This window comes from Carica papaya, chromosome 5 (assembly GCF_054855325.1).
Source record: "Carica papaya isolate Zhongbai chromosome 5, ASM5485532v1, whole genome shotgun sequence".
Classification (NCBI taxonomy): domain Eukaryota; kingdom Viridiplantae; phylum Streptophyta; class Magnoliopsida; order Brassicales; family Caricaceae; genus Carica; species Carica papaya.
This window is the reverse complement of record NC_142313.1, coordinates 28,121,827-28,141,766: the sequence shown is the minus strand read 5'-3', so window position 1 is coordinate 28,141,766 and position 19,940 is coordinate 28,121,827. Positions and strand designations below refer to the sequence as shown.

The 19,940-nt window shown below is 46.4% G+C and overlaps 8 non-coding genes and 32 pseudogenes across 8 annotated transcripts; all 40 read left to right on the top strand.

The window, feature by feature from the left end:
* Positions 1–504: 504 nt before the first annotated feature.
* On the top strand, positions 505–623 carry LOC148258348 (5S ribosomal RNA). Its single transcript, XR_015820368.1, has one exon. It is a non-coding gene; the product is annotated as a 5S ribosomal RNA (ribosomal RNA).
* A 559-nt stretch (positions 624–1,182) lies between these two features.
* LOC148258347 (5S ribosomal RNA) lies at positions 1,183–1,301 on the top strand (annotated as a pseudogene).
* A 563-nt stretch (positions 1,302–1,864) lies between these two features.
* On the top strand, positions 1,865–1,983 carry LOC148258346 (5S ribosomal RNA). Its single transcript, XR_015820026.1, has one exon. It is a non-coding gene; the product is annotated as a 5S ribosomal RNA (ribosomal RNA).
* Positions 1,984–2,188: 205 nt separating this feature from the next.
* On the top strand, positions 2,189–2,307 carry LOC148258345 (5S ribosomal RNA). The gene has a single exon (XR_015820818.1). It is a non-coding gene; the product is annotated as a 5S ribosomal RNA (ribosomal RNA).
* A 560-nt stretch (positions 2,308–2,867) lies between these two features.
* Positions 2,868–2,985, top strand: LOC148258344 (5S ribosomal RNA; annotated as a pseudogene).
* Positions 2,986–3,189: 204 nt separating this feature from the next.
* Positions 3,190–3,308, top strand: LOC148258343 (5S ribosomal RNA; annotated as a pseudogene).
* A 559-nt stretch (positions 3,309–3,867) lies between these two features.
* LOC148258342 (5S ribosomal RNA) lies at positions 3,868–3,986 on the top strand. The gene has a single exon (XR_015820768.1). It is a non-coding gene; the product is annotated as a 5S ribosomal RNA (ribosomal RNA).
* Positions 3,987–4,191: 205 nt separating this feature from the next.
* Positions 4,192–4,310, top strand: LOC148258341 (5S ribosomal RNA; annotated as a pseudogene).
* Positions 4,311–4,870: 560 nt separating this feature from the next.
* Positions 4,871–4,988, top strand: LOC148258340 (5S ribosomal RNA; annotated as a pseudogene).
* Positions 4,989–5,192: 204 nt separating this feature from the next.
* Positions 5,193–5,311, top strand: LOC148258339 (5S ribosomal RNA; annotated as a pseudogene).
* A 209-nt stretch (positions 5,312–5,520) lies between these two features.
* Positions 5,521–5,639, top strand: LOC148258338 (5S ribosomal RNA). The gene has a single exon (XR_015820013.1). It is a non-coding gene; the product is annotated as a 5S ribosomal RNA (ribosomal RNA).
* Positions 5,640–6,202: 563 nt separating this feature from the next.
* Positions 6,203–6,321, top strand: LOC148258337 (5S ribosomal RNA; annotated as a pseudogene).
* Positions 6,322–6,879: 558 nt separating this feature from the next.
* Positions 6,880–6,998, top strand: LOC148258336 (5S ribosomal RNA; annotated as a pseudogene).
* A 205-nt stretch (positions 6,999–7,203) lies between these two features.
* Positions 7,204–7,322, top strand: LOC148258335 (5S ribosomal RNA; annotated as a pseudogene).
* A 558-nt stretch (positions 7,323–7,880) lies between these two features.
* LOC148258334 (5S ribosomal RNA) lies at positions 7,881–7,999 on the top strand (annotated as a pseudogene).
* Positions 8,000–8,204: 205 nt separating this feature from the next.
* Positions 8,205–8,322, top strand: LOC148258333 (5S ribosomal RNA; annotated as a pseudogene).
* A 557-nt stretch (positions 8,323–8,879) lies between these two features.
* On the top strand, positions 8,880–8,997 carry LOC148258332 (5S ribosomal RNA; annotated as a pseudogene).
* A 204-nt stretch (positions 8,998–9,201) lies between these two features.
* LOC148258331 (5S ribosomal RNA) lies at positions 9,202–9,320 on the top strand (annotated as a pseudogene).
* Positions 9,321–9,529: 209 nt separating this feature from the next.
* On the top strand, positions 9,530–9,648 carry LOC148258330 (5S ribosomal RNA; annotated as a pseudogene).
* A 202-nt stretch (positions 9,649–9,850) lies between these two features.
* On the top strand, positions 9,851–9,969 carry LOC148258329 (5S ribosomal RNA; annotated as a pseudogene).
* A 560-nt stretch (positions 9,970–10,529) lies between these two features.
* On the top strand, positions 10,530–10,647 carry LOC148258328 (5S ribosomal RNA; annotated as a pseudogene).
* Positions 10,648–10,849: 202 nt separating this feature from the next.
* LOC148258327 (5S ribosomal RNA) lies at positions 10,850–10,968 on the top strand (annotated as a pseudogene).
* A 205-nt stretch (positions 10,969–11,173) lies between these two features.
* LOC148258326 (5S ribosomal RNA) lies at positions 11,174–11,292 on the top strand. The gene has a single exon (XR_015820735.1). It is a non-coding gene; the product is annotated as a 5S ribosomal RNA (ribosomal RNA).
* A 562-nt stretch (positions 11,293–11,854) lies between these two features.
* On the top strand, positions 11,855–11,973 carry LOC148258325 (5S ribosomal RNA; annotated as a pseudogene).
* A 204-nt stretch (positions 11,974–12,177) lies between these two features.
* LOC148258324 (5S ribosomal RNA) lies at positions 12,178–12,296 on the top strand (annotated as a pseudogene).
* Positions 12,297–12,505: 209 nt separating this feature from the next.
* LOC148258323 (5S ribosomal RNA) lies at positions 12,506–12,624 on the top strand (annotated as a pseudogene).
* A 206-nt stretch (positions 12,625–12,830) lies between these two features.
* LOC148258322 (5S ribosomal RNA) lies at positions 12,831–12,949 on the top strand. Its single transcript, XR_015820282.1, has one exon. It is a non-coding gene; the product is annotated as a 5S ribosomal RNA (ribosomal RNA).
* A 206-nt stretch (positions 12,950–13,155) lies between these two features.
* Positions 13,156–13,273, top strand: LOC148258321 (5S ribosomal RNA; annotated as a pseudogene).
* Positions 13,274–13,476: 203 nt separating this feature from the next.
* Positions 13,477–13,595, top strand: LOC148258320 (5S ribosomal RNA; annotated as a pseudogene).
* Positions 13,596–13,804: 209 nt separating this feature from the next.
* Positions 13,805–13,923, top strand: LOC148258319 (5S ribosomal RNA; annotated as a pseudogene).
* Positions 13,924–15,511: 1,588 nt separating this feature from the next.
* On the top strand, positions 15,512–15,630 carry LOC148258318 (5S ribosomal RNA; annotated as a pseudogene).
* A 560-nt stretch (positions 15,631–16,190) lies between these two features.
* On the top strand, positions 16,191–16,309 carry LOC148258317 (5S ribosomal RNA; annotated as a pseudogene).
* Positions 16,310–16,514: 205 nt separating this feature from the next.
* Positions 16,515–16,633, top strand: LOC148258316 (5S ribosomal RNA; annotated as a pseudogene).
* Positions 16,634–17,194: 561 nt separating this feature from the next.
* On the top strand, positions 17,195–17,312 carry LOC148258315 (5S ribosomal RNA; annotated as a pseudogene).
* Positions 17,313–17,516: 204 nt separating this feature from the next.
* LOC148258314 (5S ribosomal RNA) lies at positions 17,517–17,635 on the top strand (annotated as a pseudogene).
* A 561-nt stretch (positions 17,636–18,196) lies between these two features.
* Positions 18,197–18,314, top strand: LOC148258313 (5S ribosomal RNA; annotated as a pseudogene).
* Positions 18,315–18,523: 209 nt separating this feature from the next.
* LOC148258312 (5S ribosomal RNA) lies at positions 18,524–18,641 on the top strand (annotated as a pseudogene).
* A 533-nt stretch (positions 18,642–19,174) lies between these two features.
* On the top strand, positions 19,175–19,293 carry LOC148258311 (5S ribosomal RNA; annotated as a pseudogene).
* Positions 19,294–19,491: 198 nt separating this feature from the next.
* Positions 19,492–19,610, top strand: LOC148258310 (5S ribosomal RNA). The gene has a single exon (XR_015820977.1). It is a non-coding gene; the product is annotated as a 5S ribosomal RNA (ribosomal RNA).
* A 206-nt stretch (positions 19,611–19,816) lies between these two features.
* Positions 19,817–19,935, top strand: LOC148258309 (5S ribosomal RNA; annotated as a pseudogene).
* Positions 19,936–19,940: the final 5 nt, after the last annotated feature.

Below are 19,940 nucleotides of genomic sequence, written 5' to 3'. Positions count from 1 at the left end.
TTATACGCAAATGTGAGTCAAGAAGCAGGGGCATTTTAATCGATATTAGAGCGAGAAGAAGAGATGCAGAGTGCACGCACAAGGAAACAAATGACGGGAGGGGGGATGGAGGGAGAAAAAGTGTATGTATTTGCAGCGCAGAATGAAACATGAGCAATCATGCCAGCACCAATGCAACGGATTCTATCAGAACTCCGCAAGTTAAGGGTGCTTGGGCGAGAGTAGCACTAGGATGGGTGACCTCCTGCGAAGTCCTTATATTTCACCCATTTTCTTAGGAAGTCCTCGCGTTGCACCCATTTTTTTGCAGATGATTCTTTCAACGATACGCGCGACTTGAATTATGGTCCTCAGGTTTATTCGCAAATGTGAGTCACGGCACCGTAGCATTTTACTTGATATTAGAATGAGCACGGGAGGTGCAGTGCGCACGCACAAGGAAACAAATGACGGGAAGGGGAAGAAAGGAGAAGGAGTTTATGTATTTGCAGCGCAGAATTAAACTGGTGCGATCATACCAGCACTAATGCACCGGATCCTATTAGAACTCCGTAGTTAAGTGTGCTCGGGCGAGAGTAGTACTCGGATGGGTGACCTCTTGGGAAGTCCTCGTGTCGCACAAATTTTTTTTCAGACGGCTCGTTCGACGTTACGCGCGATTGGAATTGGGGTCCGCTGGTTTATACGCAATTGTTAGTCAAGAAGCAGGGGCATTTTAATCGATATTAGAACGAGAAGGAGAGGTGCAGTGTGAACGCACAAGGAAACAATTGATGGGAGGGGGAGGGAAGGAGAAGTAGTGTATGAATTTTCAGCACGAAATGAAACAGGTGCGATCATACCAGCACTAATGCTACGGATTCTATCAGAACTCCGTAGGTAAGGGTGCTTGGGCGAGAGTAGTACAAGCATGGGTTACCTCCTGCGAAGTCCTTATATTTCACCCATTTTCTTGTGAAGTCCTCGTGTTGCACCCATTTTTTTGCAGATGATTCTTTCGACGTTACGCGCGACTTGAATTATGGTCCTCAGGTTTATTCGCAAATGTGAGTCATGGTGCTGTAGAATTTTACTTGATATTAGAACGAGAACGGGAGGTGCAGTGCGCACGCACAAGGAATCAAATGATGGGAGGGGGAAGAAAGGGGAATGAGTTTATGTATTTGCAGCGCAAAATTAAACAGCTGTGATCATACCAGCACTAATGCACCAGATCCCATCAGAACTCTGCATTTAAGTGTGCTTGGGCGAGAGTAGTACTCGGATGGGTGACCTCCTGGGAAGTCCTCGTGTCGCACTAATTTTTTTTTTGAGACGGGTCGTTCGACGTTACGCGCGACTGGAACTAGGGTCCACTGGTTTATACATAAATGTGAGTCAAGAAGCATGGGCATTTTAATTGATATTAGAACGAGAAAGAGAGGTGCAGAGTGCACGCACAAGGAAACAAATGACGGGAGGGGGGATGGAGGGAGAAAAAGTGTATGTATTTGCAGTGCAGAATGAAACATGAGCAATCATACCAGCACCAATGCAACGGATTCTATCAGAACTCCGCAAGTTAAGGGTGCTTGGGCGAGAGAAACACTAGGATGGGTGACCTCCTGCGAAGTCCTTATATTTCACCCATTTTCTTAGGAGGTCCTCGTGTTGCACCCATTTTTTTGCAGATGATTCTTTCGACGATACGCGCGACTTGAATTATGGTCCTCAAGTTTATTCGCAAATGTGAGTCACGGCGCTGTAGCATTTTACTTGATATTAGAACGAGAACGGGAGGTGCAGTGCGCACGCAAAAGGAAACAAATGACGGGAGGGGGAAGAAAGGGGAATGAGTTTATGTATTTGGAGCGCAAAGTTAAACAGGTGCGATCATACCAGCACTAATGCACCGGATCCCATCAGAACTCCGCAGTGAATTGTGCTTGGGCGAGATTAGTACTCGGATGGGTGACCTCCTGGGAAGTCCTCGTGTCGCACCAATTTTTTTTCAGACGCGTCGTTCGACATTACGCGCGTCTGGAACTAGGGTCCGCTGGTTTATACACAAATGTGAGTCAAGAAGCAGGGGCATTTTAATCGATATTAGAACGAGAATGAGAGGTGAAGTGTGAATGCACAAGGAAACAAATGACGGGAGGAGGAAGAAAGGAGAAGGAGTGTATGTATTTGCAGGGCAAAATTAAAAAGGTGCGATCATACCAGCACTAAAGCTCCGGATCCCATCAGAGCTCCGAAGTTAAGTGTGCTTGGGCGAGAGTAGTACTCGGATGGGTGACCACTTGGGAAGCCCTCGTGTTGCACCTATTTTTTTCGGATGGGTTGTTCGACGTTACGCGCGAATGGAATTATAAACCGCTGGTTCATTTGCAAAGGTGAGTCACGGTGCCGGGGCATATTACTTGATATTAGAACGAGAAAGAGAGATGCAGAGTGCACGCACAAGGAAACAAATAACGGGAGGGGGGATGGAAGGAGAAAGAGTGTATGTATTTGCAGTGCAGAATAAAACATGAGGGATCATACCAGCACTAATGCAACGGATTCTATCAGAACTCCATAGTTAAGGGTGCTTGGGCGAGAAAAGTACTAGGATGGGTGACCTCCTGCGAAGTCCTTATATTTCAGACATTTTCTTGGGAGGTCCTCATGTTGCACCCATCTTTTTGTAGATGATTCTTTCGACGTTACGCGTGACTTGATTTATGGTCCGCAGGTTTATTCGCAAATGTGAGTCACGGCGTCGTGGCATTTTACTTGATATTAGAACGAGTACAGGAGGTGCAGTGCGCATGCACAAGGAAACAAATGACGGGAGGAGGAAGAAAAGATTAGGAGTGTATGTATTTGGAGCGCAAAATTAAACAAGTGGCATCATACCAGCACTAATACACTGGATCCCATCAGAACTCTGCAGTTAAGTGTGGTTGGGCGAGAGTAGTACTCGGATGGGTGACCTCTTGAGAAGTCCTCGTATCGCAACAATGTTTTTTCAGATAGGTCGTTCGACATTACGCGCGACTGGAACTATGGTCCACTGGTTTATACGCAAATGTGAGTCAAGAATCCGGGGAATTTTAATCGATATTAGAACGAGAATGAGAGGTGCAATGTGAACGCAAAAGGAAACAAATGATGGGAGGGCGGGAGGGAAGAAGGAGTGTATGTATTTTCAGCACGAAATTAAACAGGTGCGGTCACACCAGCACAAATGCACCGGATCCCATCAGAACTCCGCAGTTAAGTGTGGTTTGGCGAAAGTAGTACAATGATGGGTTACCTCCTGGGAAGTTCTCGTGTTGCACCCATTTTTTTTTTTCAGATGTGCCGTTCGACGTTACGCGCAACTTTAATTATGGTTCGCAGATTTATTCGCAAATGTGAGTCACGGCGCCGTGGCATTTTACTTGATATTTGAACGAGAACGAGAGGTGCAGTGCGCACGCACAAGGAAACAAATGACGGGAGGGGGAAGAAAGGAGAATGAGTGTATGTATTTATAGCCGAAAATGAAACAGGTGCGATACCAGCACTAATGGAACGGATTCTATCAGAACTCTGTAGGTAAAAGTGCTTGGGCGAGAGTAGTACTAGCATGGGTTACCTCCTGCGAAGTCCTTATATTTCACCCATTTTCTTGTGAAGTCCTCGTGTTGCACCCATTTTTTTGCAGATGATTCTTTCGACGTTACACGCGACTTGTATTATGGTCCTCAGGTTTATTCGCAAATGTGAGTCACGGCGCTGTAGAATTTTACTTGATATTAGAACGAGAATGGGAGGTGTAGTGCGCACGCACAAGGAAACAAATGACGGGAGGGGGAAGAAAGGGGAATGAGTTTATGTATTTGCAGCGCAAAAGTAAACAGGTGCGATCATACCAGCACTAATGCACCGGATCCCATCAGAACTCCACAGTGAAGTGTGCTTGGGCGAGATTAGTACTCGGATGGGTGACCTCCTGGGAAGTCCTCGTGTCGCACTAATTTTTTTCCAGACGTGTCATTCCACGTTACGCTCGTCTGGAACTAGGGTCCGCTGGTTTATACGCAAATGTGAGTCAAGAAGCAGGGGCATTTTAATCGATATTAGAATGAGAATGAGAGGTAAAGTGTGAACGCACAAGGAAACAAATGACGGGAGGTAGAAGAAAGGAGAAGGAGTGTATGCATTTGCAGCGCGAAATTAAAAAGTTACGATCATACCAGCACTAAAGCTCCGGATCCCATCAGAACTCCGCAGTTAAGTGTGCTTGGGCGAGGGTAGTACTCGGATGGATGACCACTTGGGAAGCCCTCGTGTTGCACCTATTTTTTTCGGATGGGTTGTTCGACATTACGCGCGAATGGAATTATAAACTGCTGGTTCATTTGCAAAGGTGAGTCACGGTGCCGGGGCATATTACTTGATATTAGAACGAGAAAGAGAGATGCAGAGTGCACGCACAAAGAAACAAATGATGGGAGGGGGGATGAAAGGAGAAAAAGTGTATGTATTTGCAGTGCAGAATGAAACATGAGAGATCATACCAGCACTAATGCAACGGATTCTATCAGAACTCCGCAGTTAAGGGTGCTTGGGCGAGAAAAGTACTCAGATGGGTGACCTCCTGCGAAGTCCTTATATTTCACCCATTTTCTTGGGAGGTTCTCGTGTTGCACCCATCTTTTTGCAGATGATTCTTTCGACGTTACGCGCGACTTGATTTATGGTCCGCAGGTTTATTCGCAAATGTGAGTCACGGCGCCGTGACATTTTACTTGATATTAGAACGAGTACGGGAGGTGCAGTGCGCACGCACAAGGAAACAAATGACAGGATGAGGAAGAAAAGAGAATGAGTGTATATATTTGAAGCGTAAAATTAAACAAGTGGCATCATACCAGCACTACTGCACTGGATCCCATTAGAACTCTGCAGTTAAGTGTGCTTGGGCGAGAATAGTACTTGGATGGGTGACCTCTTGGGAAGTTCTCGTATCGCAACAATTTTTTTTCAGATGGGTCGTTCGACGTTACGCACGACTGGAACTTTGGTCCGCTGATTTATACGCAAATGTGAGTCAAGAATCAGGGGCATTTTAATCGATATTAGAACGAGAAGGAGAGGTGCAGTGTGAACGCACAAGGAAACAAATGATGGGAGGGGGGGAGGGAAGAAGGAGTGTATGTATTTTCAGCACGAAATTAAACAGGTGCGGTCACACCAGCACAAATGCACCGGATCCCATCAGAACTCCGCAGTTAAGTGTGGTTTGGCGAAAGTAGTACAATGATGGGTTACCTTCTGTGAAGTTCTCGTGTTGCACCCATTTTCTTTTTTTCAGATGTGCCGTTTGACGTTACGCGCGACTTTAATTATGGTCCGCAGATTTAGTCGCAAATGTGAGTCACGACGCCGTGGCATTTTACTTGATATTTGAACGAGAACGAGAGGTGCAGTGCGCATGCACAAGGAAACAAATGACAGGAGGGGGAAAAAAGGAGAAAGAGTTTATGTATTTGCAGCGCAAAATTAAACAGGTGTGATCATACCAGCACTAATGCACCGGATCCCATCAGAACTCCGCAGTTAAGTGTGCTTGGGCGAGAGTTGTACCCGGATGGGTGACCTCCTGGGAATTCCTCGTGTCGCACTAATTTTTTTTTTCAGACGGGTCGTTCGAGGTTACGCGCGACTGGAACTAGGGTCCACTGGTTTATACGCAAATGTGAGTCAAGAAGCTGGGGCATTTTAATCGATATTAGAACGAGAAGGAGAGATGCAGAGTGCACGCACAAGGAAACAAATGACGGTAGGGGGGATGGAGGGAGAAAAAGTGTATGTATTTGCAGCGCAGAATAAAACATGAGCAATCATACCAGCACCAATGCAACGGATTCTATCAGAACTCCGCAAGTTAAGGGTGCTTGGGCGAGAGTAGCACTAGGATGGGTGACCTCCTGCGAAGTCCTTATATTTCACCCATTTTCTTAGGAAGTCCTCGTGTTATAACCATTTTTTTGCAGATGATTCTTTCGACGATACGCGCGACTTCAATTATTGTCCTCAGGTTTATTCGCAAGTGTGAGTCACGGCACCGTAGCATTTTACTTGATATTAGAACGAGCACGGTAGGTGCAGTGCGCATGCACAAGGAAACAAATGACGGCAGGGGGAAGAAAGGAGAAGGAGTTTATGTATTTGCAGCGCGAAATTAAACAGGTGCGATCATTCCAGCACTAATGCACCGGATCCCATCAGAACTCCGCAGTTAAGTGTGCTTGTGCGAGAGTAGTACTCGGATGGGTGACCTCTTGGGAAGTCCTCCTATCGCACCAATTTTTTTCAGACAGGTCGTTCGACGCTACGCGCGACTGGAACTAGGGTCCGCTGGTTTATACGCAAATGTGAGTCAAGAAGCAGGGGCATTTTAATCGATATTAGAACGAGAAGGAGAAGTGCAGTGTGAACGCACAAGGAAACAATTGATGGGAGGGGGAGGGAAGGAGAAGGAGTGTATGTATTTTCAGCACGAAATGAAACAGGTGCGATCATACCAGGACTAATGCAACGGATTCTATCAGAACTCCGTAGGAAAGGGTGCTTGGGGGAGAGTAGTACTAGCATGGGTTACCTCCTGCGAAGTCCTTATATTTCACCCATTTTCTTGTGAAGTCCTCGTGTTGCACCCATTTTTTTGCAGATGATTCTTTCGACGATACGGGCGACTTGAATTATGGTCCTCAGGTTTATTCGCAAATGTGAGTCACGGCGCTGTAGCATTTTACTTGATATTAGAACGAGAACGGGAGGTGCAGTGCGCACGTATAAGGAAAAAAATGACGGGAGGGGGAAGAAAGGAGAATGAGTTTATGTATTTGCAGCGCAAAATTGAACAGGTGCGATCATACCAGCACTAATCCACTGGATCCCATCAGAACTCCACAGTTAAGTGTGCTTGGGCGAGATTAGTACTCGGATGGGTGACCTCCTCGGAAGTCCTCGTGTCGCACAAATTTTTTTTCAGACGGGTCGTTCGACGTTACGCGCATCTGGAACTAGGGTCCGCTGGTTTATACGCAAATGTGAGTCAAGAAGCAGGGGTATTTTAATCGATATTAGAACGAGAATGAGAGGTGAAGTGTGAACGCACAAAGAAACAAATGACGGGAGGGGGAAGAAAGGAGAAGGAGTGTATGTATTTACAGCGCGAAATTAAACAGGTGCGATCATACCAGCACTAATGCACCGGATCCCATCAGAACTCCGCAGTTATGTGTGCTTGTGCGAGAGTAGTACTCGGATGGGTGACCTCCTTGGAAGTCCTCGTATCGCACCAATTTTTTTCAGACAGGTCGTTCGACGCTACGCGCGACTGGAACTAGGGTCCGCTGGTTTAAACGCAAATGTGAGTCAAGAAGCAGGGGCATTTTAATCGATATTAGAACGAGAAGGAGAAGTGCAGTGTGAACACACAAGGAAACAATTGATGGGAGGGGGAGGGAATGAGAAGGAGTGTATGTATTTTCAGCACGGAATGAAACAGGTGCGATCATACCAGCACTAATGCAACGGATTCTATCAGAACTCTGAAGGTAAGGGTGCTTGGGCGAGAGTAGCACTAGCATGGGTTACCTCCTGCGAAGTCCTTATATTTCACCCATTTTCTTGTGAAGTCCTCGTGTTGCACCCAGTTTTTTGCAGATGATTCTTTCGACGATACGCGCGACTTGATTTATGGTCCTCAGGTTTATTTGCAAATCTGAGTCACGGTGCTGTAGCATTTTACTTGATATTAGAACGAGAACGAGAGGTGCAGTGCGCACGCACAAGGAAAAAGATGACGGGAGAGGGAAGAAAGAAGAATGAGTTTATGTATTTGCAGCGCAAAATTAAACAGGTGCGATCATACCAGCACTAATGCACCGGATCCCATCAGAACTCTGCAGTGAAGTGTGTTTGGGCGAGATTACTACTCGGATGGGTGACCTCCTAGGAAGTCCTCGTGTCGCACCAATTTTTTTTCAGACGGGTTGTTCGACGTTACGCACGTCTGGAACTAGGGTCCGCTGGTTTATACGCAAATGTGAGTCAAGAAGCAGGGGTATTTTAATCGATATTAGAACGAGAATGAGAGGTGAAGTGTGAACACACAAGGAAACAAATGACGGGAGGGGGAAGAAAGGAGAAGGAGTGTATGTATTTGCAGCGCGAAATTAAATAGGTGCGATCATACCAGCAGTAAGCTCCGGATCCCATCAGAACTCCGCAGTTAAGTGTGCTTGGGCGAGGGTAGTACTCGGATGGGTGACCACTTGGGAAGCCCTCGTGTTGCACCCTTTTTTTTTCGGATGTGTTGTTCGACGTTACGCGCGAATGGAATTATAAACCGCTGGTTCATTTACAAAGGTGAGTCACAGTGCTGGGGTATATTACTTGATATTAGAACGAGAAAGAGAGATGCAGAGTGCACGCACAAGAAAACAAATGACGGGAGGGGGGAAGGAGAAAGAGTGTATGTATTTGCAGTGCAGAATGAAACATGAGGGATCATACCAGCACTAATGCAACGGATTCTATCAGAACTCCGCAGTTAAGGGTGCTTGGGCGAGAAAAGTACTCGGATGGGTGACCTCCAGTGAAGTCCTTATATTTCACCCATTTTCTTGGAAGGTCCTCGTGTTGCACCCATCTTTTTGCAGATGATTCTTTCGACGTTACGCGCGACTTGATTTATGGTCCGCAGGTTTATTCGCAAATTTGAGTCACGTCCCCGTGGCATTTTACTTGATATTAGAACGAGCACGGGAGGTGCAGTGCGCACGCACAAGGAAACAAATGACGGGAGGAGGAAGAAAAGAGAAGGAGTGTATGTATTTGAAGCGCAAAATTAAACAAGTGGCATCATACCAACACTAATGCACTGGATCCCATCAGAACTCTGCAGTTAATTGTGCTTGGGCGAGAGTAGTACTCGGATGGGTGACCTCTTGGGAAGTCCTCGTATCGCAACAATTTTTTTTCAGATGGGTCGTTCGACGTTACGCGCAATTGGAACTATGGTCCGCTGGTTTATACGCAAATGTGAGTCAAAAATCAGGGGCATTTTTATCGATATTACAACGAGAAGGAGAGGTGCAGTGTGAACGCACAAGGAAACAAATGATGGGAGGGGGGGAGGGAAGAAGGTGTGTATGTATTTTCAGCACGAAATTAAACAGGTTCGGTCACACCAGTACAAATGCACCGGATCCCATCAGAACTCCGAAGTTAAGTGTGCTTTGGCGAAAGTAGTACAATGATGGGGTCCCTCCTAGGAAGTTCTCGTATTGCACCCATTTTCTTTTTTTCAGATGTGCCATTCGACGTTACGCACGACTTTAATTATGGTCCGCAGATTTATTCGCAAATGTGAGTCACGGTGCCATGGCATTTTACTTGACATTAGAACGAAAACGGGAGGTGCAGCGCGCACGCACAAGGAAACAAAAGTCGGGAGGGGGAAGAAAAGAGAAGGAGTGTATGTATTTGCAGCGCGAAACTAAATAGGTGTGATCATACCAGCACTAAAGCCCCAGATCCCATCAGAACTCCGCAGTTAAGTGTGCTTGGGCGAGATTAGTACTCGGATGGTTGACCTCCTGGGAAGTGCTCGTGTCGCACAAATTTTTTTTCAGACTGGTCGTTCGACGTTACGCGCGTCTGGAACTAGGGTCCGCTGGTTTATACGCAAATGTGAGTCAAGAAGCAGGGGCATTTTAATCGATATTAGAACGAGAATGAGAGGTGAAGTGTGAACGCACAAGGAAACAAATGACGGGAGGGGGAAGAAAGGAGGAGTATATGTATTTGCAGCGCGAAATTAAAGAGGTGCGATCATAGCAGCACTAAAGCCCCGGATCCCATCAGAACTCCGCAGTTAAGTGTGCTTGGGCGAGAGTAGTACTCGGATGGGTGACTACCTGGGAAGCCCTCATGTTGCACCTATTTTTTTTTGGATGGGTTGTTCGACGTTACGCGCGAATGGAATTATAAACCGCTGGTTCATTTGCAAAGGTGAGTCACGGTGCCAGAGCATATTACTTGATATTAGAACGAGAAAGAGAGATGCAGAGTGCACGCACAAGGAAACAAATGACGGGAGGGTGGATGGGAGGAGAAAGAGTGTATGTATTTGCAGTGCAGAATGAAACATGAGGGATCATACCAGCACTAATGCAACGGATTCTATCAGAACTCCGCAGTTAAGGGTGCTTGGGCGAGAAAATTACTCGGACGGGTGACATCCTGCGAAGTCCTTATATTTCACCCATTTTCTTGGGAGGTCCTCGTGTTGCACCCATCTTTTTGCAGATGATTCTTTCGACGTTACGCGCGACTTGATTTATGGTCCGCAGGTTTATTCGCAAATGTGAGTCACGGCGCCGTGGCATTTTACTTGATATTAAAACGAGTATGGGAGGTGAGTGCGCACGCACAAAGAAACAAATGACGGGAGGAGGAAGAAAAGAGAAGGAGTGTATGTATTTGAAGCGCAAAATTAAACAAGTGGCATCATACCAGCACTAATGCACTGGATCCCATCAGAAGTCTGCAGTTAAGCGTGCTTGGGCGAGAGTAGTACTCGGATGGATGACCTCTTGGGAAGTCCTCGTATCGCAACAATTTTTTTTCAGATGGGTCGTTCGACGTTACGCGCGACTGGAACTATGGTCCGCTTGTTTATACGCAAATGTGAGTCAAGAATCATGGGCATTTTAATCGATATTAGAACGAGAATGAGAGGTGCAGTGTGAACGCACAAGGAAACAAATGACGGGAGGGGGAAGAAAGGAGGAGTATATGTATTTGCGACGTGAAATTCGAGAGGTGCGATCACAGCAGCACTAAAGCCCCGGATCCCATCAGAACTCCGCAGTTAAGTGTGCTTGGGCGAGAGTAGTACTCGGATGGGTGACCACCTGGGAAGCCCTCGTGTTGCACCTATTTTTTTTCGGATGGGTTGTTCGATGTTACGCGCGAATGGAATTATAAACCGCTGGTTCATTTGCAAAGGTGAGTCACGGTGCCGGGGCATATTACTGGATATTAGAACGATAAAGAGAGATGCAGAGTGCACGCACATGGAAACAAATGACGGGAGGGGGAAAAAAGGAGAAGGAGTTTATGTATTTGCAGCGCAAAATTAAACAGGTGTGATCATACCAGCACTAATGCACCGGATCCCATCAGAACTCCGCAGTTAAGTGTGCTTGGGCGAGAGTAGTACTCGGATGGGTGACCTCCTTGGAAGTCCTCGTGTCGCATTAATTTTTTTTTCAGACGGGTCGTTCGACGTTACACGCGACTAGAACTAAGGTCCACTGGTTTATACGCAAATGTGAGTCAAGAAGCAGGGGCATTTTAATCGATATTAGAACGAGAAGGAGAGATGCAGAGTGCAGGCACAAGGAAACAAATGACGGGAGGGGGGATAGAGGGAGAAAATGTGTATGTATTTGCAGCGCAGAATGAAACTTGAGCAATCATACCAGCACGAATGCAACGGATTCTATCAGAACTCCGCAAGTTAAGGGTGCTTGGGCGAGAGTAGCACTAGGATGGGTGACCTCCTGCGAAGTCCTTAAATTTCACCCATTTTCTTAGGAAGTCCTCGTGTTGCACCCATTTTTTTGCAGATAATTCTTTCGACGATACGCGCGACTTGAATTATGGTCCTCAGGTTTATTCGCAAATGTGAGTCATGACACCTTAGCATTTTACTTGATATTAGAACGGGCACGGGAGGTGCAATGCTCACACACAAGGAAACAAATGACGGGAGGGGAAAGAAAGGAGAAGGAGTTTATGTATTTGCAGCACGGAATTAAAGGGGTGCGATCATACCAGCACTAATGCGCCGGATCCCATCAGAACTCCGCAGTTAAGTGTGCTTGGGCGAGAGTAGTACTCGGATTGGTGACCTCCTGGGAAGTCCTCGTGTCGCACCAATTTTTTTTCAGACGAGTCGTTCGACGTTACGCGCGACTAGAACTATGGTCCGCTAGTTTATACGCAAATGTGAGTCAAGAATCAGGGGCATTTTAATCGATATAAGAACGAGAATGAGAGGTGCAGTGTGAACACACAAGGAAACAAATGATGGGAGGAGGGGAGGGAAGAAGGAGTGTATGTATTTTCAGCACAAAATTAAACAGGTGCAGTCACACCAGCACAAATGCACCGGATCCCATCAGAACTCCGCAGTTAAGTGTGCTTTGGCGAAAGTAGTACAATGATGGGTTACCTCCTGGGAAGTTCTCGTGTTGCACCCATTTTCTTTTTTTCAGATGTGCCGTTCGACGTTACGGGCGACTTTATTTATGGTCCGCAGATTTATTCGCAAATGTGAGTCACGGCGCTGTGACATTTTACTTGATATTTGAACGAGAACGAGAGGTGCAGTGCGCACGCACAAGGAAACAAATGACGGGAGGGGGAAGAAAGGAGAAGGAGTTTATGTATTTGCAGCGCGAAATTGAACGGGTGCGATCATACCACAACTAATGCACCGGATCCCATCAGAACTCCAGAGTTAAGTGTGCTTGGGCATGAGTAGTACTCGGATGGGTGACCTCTTGGGAAGTCCTCGTGTCGCAACAATTTTTTTTTCAGACAGGTCGTTCGACGTTACGCGCGACTGGAATTAGGGTCCGCTGGTTTATACGCAAATGTGAGTCAAGAAGCAGGGGCATTTTAATTGATATTAGAACGAGAATAAGAGGTGCAGTGTGAATGCACAAGGAAACAATTGACGGGAGGGGGAAGAAAGGAGAAGGAGTGTATTTATTTGTTGCGCGAAATTAAACAGGTGCGATCATACCAGCATTAAAGCCCCGGATCCCATCAGAACTCCGCAGTTAAGTGTGCTTGGGCGAGAGTCGTACTCGGATGGGTGACCACTTGGGAAGCCCTCGTGTTGCACCTGTTTTTTTTCGGATGGGTTGTTCGACGTTACGCGCGATTGGAATTATAAACCGCTGGTTCATTTGCAAAGGTGAGTCATGGTGCTGGGGCATATTACTTGATATTAGAACGAGTACGGGAGGTGCAGTGCGCACGAACAAGGAAACAAATGACGGGAGGAGGAAGAAAAGAGATGGAGTGTATGTATTTGAAGCGCAAAATTAAACAAGTGGCATCATACCAGCACTAATGCACTGGATCCCATCAGAACTCTGCAGTTAAGTGTGCTTGGGCTAGAGTAGTACTCGGATGGGTGACCTCTCTGGAAGTCCTCGTATCGCAACAATTTTTTTTCAGATGGGTCGTTCGACGTTATGCGCGACTGGAACTATGGTCCACTGGTTTATACGCAAATGTGAGTCAAGAATTAGGGGCATTTTAATCGATATTAGAACGAGAAGGAGAGGTGCAGTGTGAACGCACAAGGAAACAATGATGGGAGGGGGGGAGGGAAGAAGGAGTGCATGTATTTTCAGCACAAAATTAAACAGGTGCGGTCACACCAGCACAAATGCACCGGATCCCATCAGAACTCCGCAGTTAAGTGTGCTTTGGCGAATCTAGTACAATGATGGGTTACCTCCTGGGAAGTTCTCGTGTTGCACCCATTTTCTTTTTTTCAGATGTGCCGTTCGACGTTACGCGCGACTTTAATTATGGTCCGCAGATTTATTCGAAAATGTGGGTCACGACGCCGTGGCATTTTACTTAATATTTGAACGAGAACGAGAGGTGCAGTGCGCACGCCCAAGGAAACAAATGACGGGAGGGAGAAAAAAGGAGAAGTAGTTTATGTATTTGCAGTGCAAAATTAAACAGGTGTGATCATACCAGCACTAATGCACCGGATCTCATCAGAACTCTGCAGTTAAGTGTACTTGGGCGAGAGTAGTACTCGGATGGGTGACCTCCTGGGAATTCCTAGTGTTGCACTAATTTTTTTTTTCAGACGGGTCGTTCAACGTTACGCGCGACTGGAATTAGGGTCCACTGGTTTATACGCAAATGTTAGTCAAGAAACAGGGGCATTTTAATCGATATTAGAACGAGAAGGAGAGATGCAGAGTGCACGCACAAGGAAACAAATGACGGGAGGGGGGATGGAGGGAGAAAAAGTGTATGTATTTGCAGCGCAGATTGAAACATGAGCAATCATACCAACACCAATGCAACGGATTCTATCAGAACTCTGCAAGTTAAGGGTGCTTGGGCGAGAGTAGCACTAGGATGGGTGACCTCCTGCGAAGTCCTTATATTTCACCCATTTTCTTGGGAGGTCCCCGTGTTGCACCCATCTTTTTGCAGATGATTCTTTCGACGTTACGCGCGACTTGATTTATGGTTCGCAGGTTTATTCGCAAATGTGAGTCACGGCGCCGTGGCATTTTACTTGATATTAGAACGAGTACGGGAGGTGCAGTGCGCACGCACAAGGAAACAAATGACGGGAGTAGGAAGAAAAGAGGAGTATATGTATTTGAAGCGCAAAATTAAACAAGTGGCATCATACAAGCGCTAATGCACTGGATCCCATGAGAACCCTACAGTTAAGTGTGCTTGGGCGAGAGTAGTACTCGAATGGGTGACCTCTTGGGAAGTCCTCGTGTCGGAACAATTTTTTTTCAGAAGGGTCGTTCGACGTTACGCGCGACTGGAACTCGTGTCTGCTGGTTTATACGCAAATGTGAGTCAAGAAGCAGGGGCATTTTAATCGATATTAGAACGAGAATGAGAGGTGCAGTGTGAACGCACAAGGAAACAATTTATGGGAGAATGAGGGAAGGAGTGTATGTATTTTTAGCACGAAATGAAACAGGTGCGATCAAACCAGCACAAATGCAATGGATTCTATCAGAACTCCATAGGTAAGGGTGCTTTGGCGAGAGTAGTACTAGCATGGGTTACCTCCTGCGAAGTCCTTATATTTCACCCATTTTCTTGTGAAGTCCTCGTGTTGCACCCATTTTTTTGCAGATGATTCTTTCGACGTTACGCGCAACTTGAATTATGGTCCTCAGGTTTATACGCAAATATGAGTCAAGAAGCAGGAGCATTTTAATCGATATTAGAACGAGAAGGAGAGATGCAGAGTGCACGCACAAGGAAACAAATGACGGGAGGGGGGATGGAGGGAGAAAACGTGTATGTATTTGCAGCGCAGAATGAAACATGAGCAATCATACCAGCACCAGTGCAACGGATTCTATCAGAACTCCGCAGGTTAAGGGTGCTTGGGCGAGAGTAGCACTAGGATGGGTGACCTCATGCGAAGTCCTTATATTTCACCCATTTTCTTAGGAAGTCCTCGTGTTCCACCCATTTTTTTGCAGATAATTCCTTCGACGATACACGCGACTTGAATTATGGTCCTCAGGTTTATTCACAAATGTGAGTCACGGCACCGTAGCATTTTACTTTATATTAGAAGGGGCACGGGAGGTGCAGTGCGCACGCACAAGGAAACAAATGATGGGAGGGGGAAGAAAGGAGAAGGAATTTATGTATTTGCAGCGCGGAATTAAACGGGTGCGATCATACCAGCACTAATGAACCGGATCCCGTCAGAACTCCGCAGTTAAGTGTGCTTTGGCGAGAGTAGTACTCGGATTGGTGATCTCCTGGGAAGTCCTCGTGTCGCACCAATTTTTTTTTCAGACGGGTCGTTCGACGTTACGCGCAACTGGAACTAGGGTCCGCTGGTTTATACGCAAATGTGAGTCATGAAGCAGGGGCATTTTAATCGATATTAGAACAAGAAGGAGAGGTGCAGTGTGAACGCACAAGGAAACAATTGATGGGAGGGGGAGGGAAGGAGAAGGAGTCTATGTATTTTCAGCAAGAAATGAAACAGGTGCAATCATACCAGCACTAATGCAACGGATTCTATCAGAACTCCGTAGGTAAGGGTGCTTGGGCGAGAGTAGTACTAGCATGGGTTACCTCCTGCGAAGTCCTTATATTTCACCCATTTTCTTGTGAAGTCATCGTGTTGCACCCATTTTTTTGCTGATGATTCTTTCGACGTTACGCGCGGCTTGAATTATGGTCCTCAGGTTTATTCGCAAATGTGAGTCACGGCGCTGTGGCATTTTACTTGATATTAGAACGAGAACGGGAGGTGCAGTGCGCACGCACAAGGAAACAAATGACGGGAGGGGGAAGAAAGGGGAATGAGTTTATGTAATTGTAGCGCAAAATTAAATGGGTGCGATCATACCAGCACTATTGCACCGGATCCCATCAGAAATCCGTAGTTAAGTGTGCTTGGGCGAGATTAGTACTCGGATGGGTGACTTCCTGGGAAGTCCTCGTGTCGCACTAATTTTTTTTCATATGGGTCGTTCGACGTTAGGCGCGTCTGGAACTAGGGTCCGCTGGTTTATACACAAATGTGAGTCAATAAGCAGGGGCATTTTAATCGATATTAGAACGAGAATGAGAGGTGAAGTGTTAACGCACAAGGAAACAAATGACGGGAGGGGGAAGAAAAGAGAAGGAGTATATGTATTTGCAGCGCGAATTTAAATAGGTGCGATCATACCAGCACTAAAGCCCCGTATCCCATCAGAACTCCGCAGTGAAGTGTGCTTGGGCAAGAGTAGTACTCGGATGGGTGACCACTTGGGAAGCCCTCGTGTTGTACCTATATTTTTTCGGATGGGTTGTTCGACGTTACGCGCGAATGGAATTATAAACCGCTGGTTCATTTGCAAAGGTGAGTCACGGTGCCGGGGCATATTACTTGATATTAGAACGAGAAAGAGAGATGCAGAGTGCACGCACAAGGAAACAAATGACGGGAGGGGGGATGGGAGGAGAAAGAGTGCATGTATTTGCAGTGTAGAATGAAACATGAGGGATCATACCAGCACTAATGCAACGGATTCTATCAGAACTCCGCAGTTAAGGGTGCTTGGGCGAGAAAAGTACTCGGATGGGTGGCCTCATGCCAAGTCTTTATATTTCACCCATTTTCTTGGTAGGTCCTCGTGTTGAACCCATCTTTTTGTAGATGATTCTTTCGACGTTACGCGCGACTTGATTTATGGTCCGCAGGTTTATTCGCAAATGTGAGTTATTGCGCTGTGGTATTTTACTTGATATTAAAACGAGTACGGGAGGTGCAGTGCGCACGCACATGGAAACAAATGACGGGAGGAGGAAGAAAAGAGAAGGAGTGTATGTATTTGAAGCGCAAAATTAAACAAGTGGCATCATACCAGCACTAATGCACTGGATCCCATCAGAACTCTGCAGTTAAGTGTGCTTGGGCGAGTGTAGTACTCGGATGGGTGACCTCTTGGGAAGTCCTCGTATCGCAACAATTTTTTTTCAGATGGGTCGTTTGACGTTACGCGCGACTGGAACTATGGTCCGCTGGTTTATACGCAAATGTGAGTCAAGAATCAGGGGCATTTTAATCGATATTAGAACGAGAAAGAAAGGTGCAGTGTGAACGCACAAGGAAACAAATGATGGGAGGGGGGGAGGGAAGATGGTGTGTATGTATTTTCAGCACGAAATTAAACATGTGCGGTCACACCAGCACAAATGCACCAGATCTCATAAGAACTCCGCAGTTATGTGTGCTTTGGCGAAAGTAGTACAATGATGGGTTACCTCCTGGGAAGTTCTCGTGTTGCACCCATTTTTTTTTTCAGATGTGCCGTTTGACATTACGCGCGACTTTAATTATGGTCCGCAGATTTATTCGCAAATGTGAGTCACGGCGCCGTGGCATTTTACCTGACATTTGAACGAGAACGAGAGGTGCAGTGCGCACGCGCAAGGAAACAAATGACGGGAGGGGGAAGAATGGAGAAGGAGTGTATGTATTTGCAGCGCGAAATGAAACAGGTGCGATCATACCAGCACTAATGCAATGGATTCTATCAGAACTCCGTAGGTAAGGATGCTTGGGCGAGAGTAGTACTAGCATGGGTTACCTCCTGCGAAGTCCTTATATTTCACCCATTTTCTTGTGAAGTCCTCCTGTTGCACCCATTTTTTTGCAGATGATTCTTTCGACATTACGCGCGACTTGTATTATGGTCCTCAGGTTTATTCGCAAATGTGAGTCACGGTGCTGTAGCATTTTACTTGATATTAGAACGAGAATGGGAGGTGCAGTGCGCACGCACAAGGAAACAAATGACGGGAGGGGGAAGAAAGGGGAATGAGTTTATGTATATGCGGCGCAAAATTAAACAAGTGCGATCATACCAGCACAAATGCACCGGATCCCATCAGAACTCCGCAGTTAAGTGTGCTTTGGTGAAAGTAGTACAATGATGGGTTACCTCGTGGGAAGTTCTCGTTTGCACCCATTTTCTTTTTTTCAGATGTGCCGTTCGACATTACGCGCGACTTTAATTATGTTCCGCAGATTTATTCGCAAATGTGAGTCACAGCTCCGTGGCATTTTACTTGATATTTGAACGAGAACGAGAGGTGCAGTGCGCACGCACAAGGAAACAAATGACGGAAGGGGAAAGAAAGGGCAAGGAATTTATGTATTTGCAGCCCAACATTAAACAGGTGCGATCATACCAGCACTAATGCACCGAATCCCATCAGAACTCCGCAGTTAAGTTGCTTGGGCGAGAGTAGTACTTGGATGGGTGACCTCCTTGGAAGTCCTCAAGTTGCACTAATTTTTTTTTTCAGACGGGTCGTTTGACGTTACGCGCGACTGGAATTAGGGTCCACTGGATTATACGCAAATGTGAGTCAAGAAGCAGGGGCATTTTAATCGATATTAGAACGAGAAGGAGAGATGTAGAGTGCACGCACAAGCAAACAAATGACGGGATGGGGGATGGAGGGAGAAAAAGTGTATGTATTTGCAGCGCAGAATGAAACATGAGCAATCATACCAGCACCAATGCAACGGATTCTATCAGAACTCCGCAAGTTAAGGGTGCTTCGGTGAGAGTAGCACTAGGATGGGTGACCTCCTGCGAAGTCCTTATATTTCACCCATTTTTTTGCAGATGATTCTTTCGACGATACGCGGGACTTGAATTATGGTCCTCAGATTTATTCGCAAATGTGAGTCACGGCACCGTAGCATTTTACTTGATATTAGAACGAGCACGGTAGGTGCAGTGCGCACGCACAAGGAAACAAATGACGGGAGGGGGAAGAAAGGAGAAGGAGTTTATGTATTGGCAGCGCGGAATTAAACGGGTGCAATCATACCAGCACTAATGCACCAGATCCCATTAGAACTCCGCAGTTAATTGTGCTTGGGCGAGAGTAGTTCTTGGATGGGTGACCTCCTGGGAAGTCCTCGTGTCGCACCATTTTTTTTTCAGACGGGTCGTTCGACGTTACGCTCGACTAGAACTGGGGTCCGCTGGTTTATACGCAATTGTGAGTCAAGAAGCAGGGGCATTTTAATCGATATTAGAACGAGAAGGAGAGGTGCAGTGTGAACGCCACAAATGATGGGAGGGGGAAGAAAGGAGAAGGAGTGTATGTATTTACAGCGAAAAATTAAACAGGTGCGATCATACCAGCACTAAAGCTCCGGATCCCATCAGAAGTCCGCAGTTAAGTGTGCTTGGGCGAGGGTAGTACTTGGATGGGTGACCACCTGGGAAGCCCTCGTGTTGCACCTATTTTTTTTCGGATGGGTTGTTAGACGTTACCCGCGAATGGAATTATAAACCGCTGGTTCATTTGCAAAGGTGAGTCACGGTGCCGGGGCATATTACTTGATATTAGAACGAGAAAGAGAGATGCAGAGTGCACGCACAAGAAAACAAATAACGGGAGGGGGGATGGAATGAGAAAGAATATATGTGTTTGCAGTGCGGAATGAAACATGAGGGATCATACTAGCACTAATGCAACGAATTCTATCAGAACTCCGCAGTTAAGAGTGCTTGGGCGAGAGTAGTACTCGGATGGGTGACCTCCTGGGAAGTCCTCGTGTCGCACTAATTTTT